The sequence below is a fragment of the Aristolochia californica genome, unplaced genomic scaffold, assembly GCF_029961685.1.
Source record: "Aristolochia californica isolate CCGP_79_NKW_82.1479 unplaced genomic scaffold, dmAriCali1.0.hap1 SCAF_1, whole genome shotgun sequence".
Taxonomy (NCBI): domain Eukaryota; kingdom Viridiplantae; phylum Streptophyta; class Magnoliopsida; order Piperales; family Aristolochiaceae; genus Aristolochia; species Aristolochia californica.
Window position 1 is genome coordinate 11,377,043 of NW_027181770.1, and position 9,527 is coordinate 11,386,569.

Here is a 9,527-nt window from a genome sequence, read left to right on the forward strand (position 1 = left end):
TGCATGATCTAGGTTCCTTCCTTATAGCAATAGGACGAGAATCATATTGAGGGCAAAAAATAACTGGTGATGAAGGACTTACCTCTATTGGATGTGTTAACTCGGCAGGTGTGGTGTTGCCCACTTGCTCTAGGGGTTGAATAATCTCTATATCACGAGGCACAACCGGTCGAGGGGAACCTGATACTGAGGACAGACCAGGAGGAACACTATCAGAATAAAATGAAGAGTCTTCAAAAAATGTTACATCCTTGGACACAAATAAATGTTGAAGAGTACGACTATAACAAACATAACCCTTTTGTGTGGGAGAGTATCCCAAAAAGATACACTTGATGGATTTAGGATCAAGTTTGCTGTGTCTAGAAAATAAATTATGAACAAAACATTGACAACCGAAGACTTTCAAAGATAGTGAAAATGGATCATCATTTGGTAATAATCTAGAGTAATGAGATTTATTACCAAGAATGGTAGAGGGTAGACGATTTATAAGAAAGCAAGCCGTAAGGACTGCATGAGGCCAATAAAAGTATGGAACTTTCATGACATATAATAAACCTTGAGCTACCTCAAGAATATGATGATTTTTTCGTTTGGCTACACCATTTTTTGAGAGTCTAGGTGCATGATGTTTGATGAATAATGCCATTTTCTTGACAAAAAGAGTCAAGGTCTTTGGAAACATATTCTTTGGCATTATTAGACCGAATTTTTTTTATTTTCTGACCAAATTGTGTGAGTACCATAGCATGAAATGACTTAAAAATAAATGGTATCTCAGAACGGTCCTTAAATATAAACAACCAAGTTGTGCGAGTGAAATCATCAATAAATGTAATAAAGTATTTTGCTTGAGAAATATTGGAGACACTCAAGGGCCCCCAAATATCAGTATGAATTAAAGAAAATGGTGTAACACTTTTAACTTCTGGACGAGGAGAGTATGTACTCTGATGTTTACTCAATTAACAAACCTCACAATGAAATTTTGACCTTAATTTAAGAGAAGGAAACATATAATGAAGAGAGCGTGCAGATGGATGTCCCAAACGATTGTGCCATAACCATGTCTCATTTTTCAGTAGTGGAAACCATATTCATTTTTGGCACTTCCAAGTAGTAAAGCCCCCCTTGTTCATGGCCTCCACCAATCACCTGCTTTGTTATAATATCCTGAAAGACACATGTTACGGTCCCGGGTCATGGATCGAGTAACATGGCGTGGGAGTTGTGAATCCAGCATTGGTACTGAGTTGTTGGATTCGGTAAGGAGGGTTAAAGGTCCCTTCTTTGGGTACTCTTCCACTGGTGATCAGTCTCCCTTTTTATGATCTCATTCTAGTGCTAAAGTTATAGCTAGAATGGAAGTAATTCAGGTGGAGAAAGAATGGAGAAATACCTGTTTTGCTCACGTTAATCAGGGTTTCAACCCTGATTTGATGCACCTCATTCTAGGACTTGAAGACCTAGCTTGATGGGGCAGCCTTGGCTCACGTTTATGGCTGTCCTTGCTCTATTTTCTTGATGAATTTCCAGCAAGAAGAGTTGCTATAACCCTTCACATGAAAAAACCAGAATTATTCCTCTTTTGCTGCTCGTCAAGAGGGAATGGAACCCAACTTCTTGTTGACGCTGGTGATGAGAGAAGATCCTCTCTTTGGGCTCGGAAAAGGGGCAGGAAGCTCCTTTTCTTAGTATGGATGATGAGGGATGAATTTGGGTGAAGATGGATGGAAATGGAGGGTGAAGGATAGGTTGGATTTTTGGAGTAAATCCTAAACTCGAGATCAAGAGGTGATCTCAACCTGTTTAGACTAGGTTATTCTAAAATCTCAAAGCTTACCTATTTCATTCATACCTTTCCCTTAAATAGGTCACATCTACAATAATTCCCCATAATGCCCTTACATATAAAGTAATTAGAAATAACTCCTACTTAAAACAATATAAGAAATAAATCCTACTCAAAGAAATATAAGAATTAAATCCTATTGAGTGAGTTGTTGTTGTCTTCTTCGTTGTGTGACTCGGTGTGCTATTGAGTCCACAACATCTGCCTCCCCATGGAGAAAGAGCTTGTCCTCAAGCTCAAAAGCTGGGTAGACTTGTTTGAAGATGTCTACACGTTCCCATGTTGCAGCGTCTGGGTCAGTGTCCATCCACTGAACGAGAATCTCCCAATTGTCATTGGTCAGCCGTGTGCATAACACAGCAGCTGGGTTAAGAATAACCTCGCCATGATCAACCGGTGGTAGGAATGGAGTGGACATGAAACACATCGTGAATTCTGGCCGTGTCCGGTAATTTGAGTTGATAGGCAACTAGTCCCATGCGTCAAAGAATGGGAAATGGCCCAAAAAATCTGGGTGAGAGCTTATGATGCAGAGGTCCCGCAAGAGACTGCTGACGGTAGGGCTGGAGTAGTAGCCACACATACTTTCCAACCTCAAAAGAGACCTCACGGTGGCCTTTGTTGTATACATCCTTCATCCAAGCTTGGGGGGGTCGTAGCCGTTCTGTAATATTCTGTAGCAGTAGATCCCTGTCTATGAGTGCTTGATCAATCGTGTCCATGCGGGTGGACCCTGGGTTGTACGAGAGGAGGCGAGGTGGATCCCGACCATATATAACTCAAAAAGGAGTGGATTGCAATGCAGAGTGGAACGAAGTGTTGTAACAGTATTCGGCCCACGGAAGCCATTGAACCCATTGCCGCGGACGATCCCCCACCAAACACCGTAGATACATCTCGATGGTGCGGTTCACCACCTCAGTCTGCCCGTCTATCTGTGGATGATAGGCGAAGGAGAACTTCAATTTCGTCCCACTCAAGCGAAACTGTTTCCGCCAAAAGGTGCTCGTGAAAACTATATCTCTATCACTCACAATAGATTCTGGAATGTCATGTAAGCGGACCATCTGCTCCAAAAAAGTCTGAGCAACCCATGTTGCTGTATACGGATGAGCCATCGGTATAAAATGCTCGTACTTGGAGAATCTATCAACCACTACAAAAAGTACGGATTTGCAGGCTGACAGGGGTAGGCCTTCCACAAAATCCATTGAAATGTAGGCCCAAACCTGTGTATGAAGGGCCAGAGGCTGGAGAAGACCGGCTGGACTCAAGTGCTCGGCTTTGTTGCGCTGGCATACCTGACAGTTGCCCACATAAGTCACAATAGAGGGTTTCATGGCTTGCCAGTAAAAATCAGCTCGAATTCTATGCAAGGTCTTCTGAATCCCCTCATGTGTACTGTCATGGTAGGCCGAGAGAATAGCTGAATTCAACTCGGACTCAGGTGGAAGGAAAATCCGCTACTTTTAATAAATAAGTGAGTCCTGGATGGACCACTTCACATTCATTGTCCCTTCTGAGATCTGCTGATGCAGTTCCTGCAGTGTAGGGTTAGTGGCATGTGCTTCTCGCACCAAGTCCATAATGAGAAATCTCGGCTGGCTGATAAAATAGACCGATTGCTGATCTTCAAAACACTGTGACAAGGCATCTGCCACCTTATTTAATCTCCCCACACGATACTCCACTGAGAATTCAAACCGCAACAACTTACTGATCCAGTGCTGATGTGGCGACGTCGTCAAACACTGTTCTAGTAGGAATTTAAGGCTGTAGTGATCTGTGCGTATGAGAAAAGCCCAGCCCCAGAGATAAGGCCTCCAATGTTGGACCGCTTTGGCCAACCCAATCAATCTGCGCTCATAGGCTGCCAGCTTGTGATGGCGGACTGCCAACTGTATGCTAAAATACGCAATAGGATGGCCCAGCTGCTGTAAAACGGCTCACATGCCCATGCCCGAAGCGTCGCACTTTACCACGAACAATTCGTCGAAGTTGGGAAGTTTTAATACTGGCACGGATGCGAGGGCAGATTTGAGTGCCACAAATGATGTGGTGGCCCCCTCATTCCAAATAAAGGATTTCTTCTTGAGTAAACTAGTCAATGTTGTTGCCACTGGCCCATAGTTCTGAATAAATTTGCGGTAGTAGCCCGCAAGAAACAAAAAACCCTGTAATGCAGAACACGACTGTGGTTGCGGCCACTCGTGAATAGCTCGGATATTCTTGAGAAGAGGTAGAGTCCTTATACAATTAGCCTTTCAATCCTAATTACATTCCAACTCTAACTCTTTAAGATAAGACTATTCAAACCAATCTCCTAGAAGACTAATATGAGTTGAACTAGAACTCTTTTTTCATTCACGTGAATATAAGGGAGGAGGCCAGCTCATGGCCTTATCCTTGTGGGTCCTTCATGATCTTTCAGTTCATCTTGATAAGGTTGCCAGCTCGTGAGATATTTGTGGGTCCCACTTGATCTTCAAGTCTTCTAACTCAATTCAGCTTGTGCTTCTTAATGCCTTAACTTGTACTTGCATGGGTGAGGACTCTTCTAGGTGTCCCACATCCTCATGGTGGGTCCATGTTATGCACACAATAATATTATTATTTTAATTTTTTTAATTTACTTTATTTATTTCAGTTTTAGGCCATAGGGGTATTTTTGGAATATTTTATTTATAGGGGTATTTTTGTAATATTTTATCTTAAACCAAAAGAGGGTGAACCCTATTTAAGGGGTAAGAGTAATGAGAAAGACAAGCATTGATTTGAGGTTAATTTTAGGTTAAACAGGCTTGGAGTTCTCCTTACCAGTTCTAGGGTTTTCAAGCTTCCCTTTGGCTTGATCTTCGTCTTCCTCTCCATGTCTCCCTATGATTCTAAGTGGTCTCCCTACAATAACCCGTGGCAGATCTGGGACCGTAACTACGAATCCTTGTGTTAGATCCAGGAACATAATAGCCCTACTAGCTCAAACACCATGGTGGGTCCCACATTGTAACAATATAATAAGATGAAAGCATTCACATACTCATCTTTAAATCATCTTCTAAATTTGGAAACCAGTAACATGAAGAAAAAAATTTAAGCACTTATCTCATGGTTTGTGATCTTTCTTCACAAAAGAGCCTTCTTTGAGTGGCATTGATCATCACTTCTTTAGAGCATTCCTTTTGACGAGAGATCCTAAATTTAATGCTCTGATACCATGTTGAATTTAGGATCCCTTTTCCAATATTCCGAGCAAGAGAAAGAAGAAAGAAAAAGAAGAAAAGAGAAGAAGAGCTATCGGGTAGAGAGAAGAAAAAATAAAAGAGAAAAGAGGGGTGGCGCCAAGCAAAGAGAGAGAGAGAGATTAACTCAAGAAGGAGATGTGTAACTTGATTTAATTCTGAATTAAAACACCTCTATTTATAATAGAGGAAGAGATAGAGTCCTTATACAATTAGCCTTTCAATCTCCTAATTACATTCCAACTCTAACTCTCTAAGATAAGTCTATCAACACAATCTATAAGGGAGAAGGCCTACTCGTGGCCTTATCCTTGTTGGTCCCACACGATCTTCCAGGTCATATTGATAAAGTTGCCAGCTCGTGGTATCTTTGTGGGTCCCACTTGATCTTCAAAACTTCTAACTCATTCCAGCTTGTGCTACTTAACTCCTTACCTCGTGCTAGCTTGGGTGACGACTCTTCTTAGTTTTCCATGTCTCATAGTCTATCTCACCAGCTTGTGCACCATGGTGGGTCCCACATTGTAACAAAACTCTTAATATCCCAGTAAGCCATGTGTTCTAACTTAACTGGAAGGTGGCATGGTTTCCCAAACACCAACTGATAAGGTGACATACTAGTGTGTCTGATACGCAGTCCTATATGCCCACAAGGCATCATCCTGTTATGGTCCTGGGTTAAGTACCTATGTCTTCCACTCCTGACAGGCCGGTCTTTTGGGTAGTATTGGCTAGGCGCTTAAAATTTGGTATTAGAGCTAGCGCTAGGTCCTGGGTTCGATTTCCGTGTACTGCAAGCGGCGTGTGGAGGTGTGTAGCCCTGGGCAGAGGGGGTGACCTAGTGGAAGGGGCGGCCATATTGTGTTCCCGCACCATGGGGCATCGCTATAAGCGGAAGGGGCGACCTGAGTGTGTTCCAGCATCTTAGGGCCGTTGTTAGAGTGGGTCATCATCAGAAGTGGACCGTCTCCAGTGTAGGCCGCCGTGGGCGTCAGCCTCGCGATGGTGGGTGTGATGTTATGGTCCTGGGTTAAGTACCTATGTCTTCCTCTCCTAACAGGCCGGTCTTTTGGGTAGTATTGGCTAGGTGCTTAAGACATCCATGCACAAATTCCAATCTTTTCTACTTGGATTGACCATCTGTTCAATGATGGACTTGATCTCTCGATTTGACACTTCCACTTGTCCACTAGTTTGGGGATGATAGGTTGTTGACACCTTGTGGGTCACATGGTACTTTCTATTGAGGACTCAATAGCACACTGAGTCACCCAAAGGAGGCGGCAATGACACACTGAGTTAATTACTTTTAAATTTTATATTTTATATTACTTTAAGTATATTTTTTCATTAATTATGTAATGATCCAAGTTGCAGGGTCAGAATTGTCAATTTAAGCCCTAAAACTCTAATGACGTCAAACCCTATTTAGAGGGAAGAGAAATAGAAAAAAGACGAGCATTGAATTAGGTTAAATAGGGTTTGGAGTTCTCCTTGACGAGCTCTAGGGTTTGGGAGGTCTCCTTGACGAGCTCCAGGTATAGTTCTCTCTTAAATTTGGGTTTATTCTTTCTCTTTTGAGTTCTGGTTTGCATTGATCTTACAGAAGCAAAGGGGAAGGGTTGATTTACTGTTTCCGAGTTCAATTAGAGGTTGTAGCCTCTCCTACATTCATAGCAGCAAGAGGGAGCTTCTCTCCTTCATTATAAGCAAGAGATTGGGGTTCCTAAATCCCCAATCGAGCAGCAACCTGTTATGGGCGTTACACCCAACCCAGATAATGAAAGAAATTTTGCCATAATAATGGAGAAGTTGGAACAAATTCCAAATATTAATCTCCATATTGATAGACTTTCTGGAATGATGGGAAATATTAAAGTTGGAAGAAATTCAACCCCGGTGCAAAGAGGAGAGGGGGAGACAAGTTTACATGGCACACTGCCTTTCCTGGCCAGACGGGAAATTTCAACCAAGGAGGAGGCACCGTACCAAGGTATAAAAAACTTGACTTCCCTACTTTTCAGGGGTCAGATGACCCCTTGATTTTGTTACATAGGTGCGAAATTATTTTTACCCATCAGAGAACATCAGAAATTGATAAAGTGGGATTGGCCGCCTTGCACATGCTAGATGAGGCAACACTCTAGTTTCATCAAGTAGAGTTGGATAGATTTAGTGCTGTTACGACAAACTAGCACGATGGAACTATATCAAAAGTTTCCAAGAAAAATTGGCACGAGCCAGTCAGATGGTTCGATTAGACCAGCTGGTCAATTTATTTATGGCAGGCCTAACTGAGGCATTAAGGTTAGAGGTGGAGCTCCATGCACCTGCTGACTTAGCTAGAGCAATGAATCTAGCTCACACATTGGAACTTCGACAAAAAGTTCAAAACATGAGATCGACTTTGCAAGGGGACTGGAACACTTCCAATAGCTGGCAAGGGAGGAGCAACATTAACCCTCAGTTAGCTTCTCCAGTAGGGCAACAGGTCAGAAATCATCCCAGTATTACCTCTATAGCAGATACATAGCCCAGCAACCCGCCCGCCCAGTTTATTCAAAAATTAACTAGTGGGGAGATGGTTGAGCGCAAGGCAAAGAACTTATGTTACAATTTTGATGAAACATATAGGGCATGCCATCATTGTAAAAGATTGTTCTAGTTAGAGGTCGAGGAAATCACATAACCATTACAACTTGATGATCCTATTGAGGTGGATCCACTAGAAATCTCTCTACATGCCATTACAGGACAGAAATCCGCCAAAACTATGCAACTCCGGACTCGAGTGATGGACCAGAACCTTGTCAGCCTGGTGGATTCGGAAAGTACACATAATTTTCTCAGTTGGACCACTGATCAACACCTTCAACTAAAAATACTTCCACACTCAATAACAACAGTTTTAGTTGCCAATGGAGAAAAATTTCCTAGCTACGGAATTAGGAAAAAAGTTAAATTCTCAATCGGTATGATTTTCTTTCATTCAGAATTTTTTGTCATACCTCTAGTTGGATTCGATATGATATTGGGTATTAAATGGCTGCAAATATTAGGCCCTATTTTAATGGATTTTACTGGTTTGACTATGAGTTTTAAAATGGGCGGACAACAAGTATTATTACAAGGCAGTCACTTGGACAAGCCACATCACATTCATACGATTCACTCACAGGACAATGCGGGCAGCAATATAGAATATCTCCTGGATGAATTATCAGACTTGTTCCAAGAGCCCTCCAGGCTGCCTCCCTTGAGGCACTGTGACCATAGGATATGTTTAAAACAAGGATCAAAAGTCGTGGTCGTTTGACCTTATCAGTACCCACATCTCCAGAAAGATGAAATTGAAGACAGTGCCAAGCGATGCTACAACAAGGCCTTATTCGCAGCAGTTGTTCACCATTTTTTCACCAGTCCTCCTAGTTAAAAAATGATGGTACATGGCGATTTTGTGTCAATTATCGGGATTTGAATGCCCAAACTATGAAAGATAAGTTCCCTATTCCTGTGGTGGAGGAGCTTTTAGATGAATTGCATGGGTCTTATATATTCCCAAAATTGGACTTGCGCTCCTGATATCATCAGGTTTGTATGCATCCAGACTACATCAAGAAAACTTCTTTTCGCACTTATCATGGCCACTTTGAATTTGTGGTCATGCCATTTGGGTTATCTAACACCCCATCCACATTCTAGGCGTTAATGAACGAGGTATTCCGCAACACTCTTCGCAAATTTTTACTTGTTTTCTTTGATGACATACTCATTTATAACCAGTCTGGACATCAGCATTTTGAGCATTTAAGATTGGTATTTGAACTGTTACGTGCCCATCAATTGTATATAAAGAAATTGAAATGCTCATTTGCGACATCACATTGGCCTATCTCGGCCATATTATTTTCCATGATGGGTTCATAGTTGATTCTGAGAAAATTCTGACTATTGCCGATTGGCCACAACCTATGAATACCTCTGCTAGGTTTGGTAGGATATTACAAAATTTTTATCATGAATTATGGACCGATAGCACCACCATTGACAAATCTCCGCAAGAAAAAATCCTTTATTTGGAATGATCAGGCCAAACAGTCCTTCTCCGATCTCAAATAAGTTCTTGCATCTGCACCAGTTCTGCAACTTCTCAATTTTGAATAGTTATTTGAGGTCGAGTGTGACGCATCAAGTAGGGGCATTGGGACCATTCTACAATAACACTTTCACCCTATTGCAAAGTTTAGTCGACAAGTAGCAGTACGACATCACAAATTGCCAACATATGAACGGGAATTAATCGGGTTGGCCAAAGTTGTACAACATTGGTGCCCGTAGGTATGGGGTCATGCATTTCTTATTCGTTTTGATCATTACAACCTCAAATATTTGTTGGATCAGTGCCTCACGACTTCTTCTACGTTCACAACAGC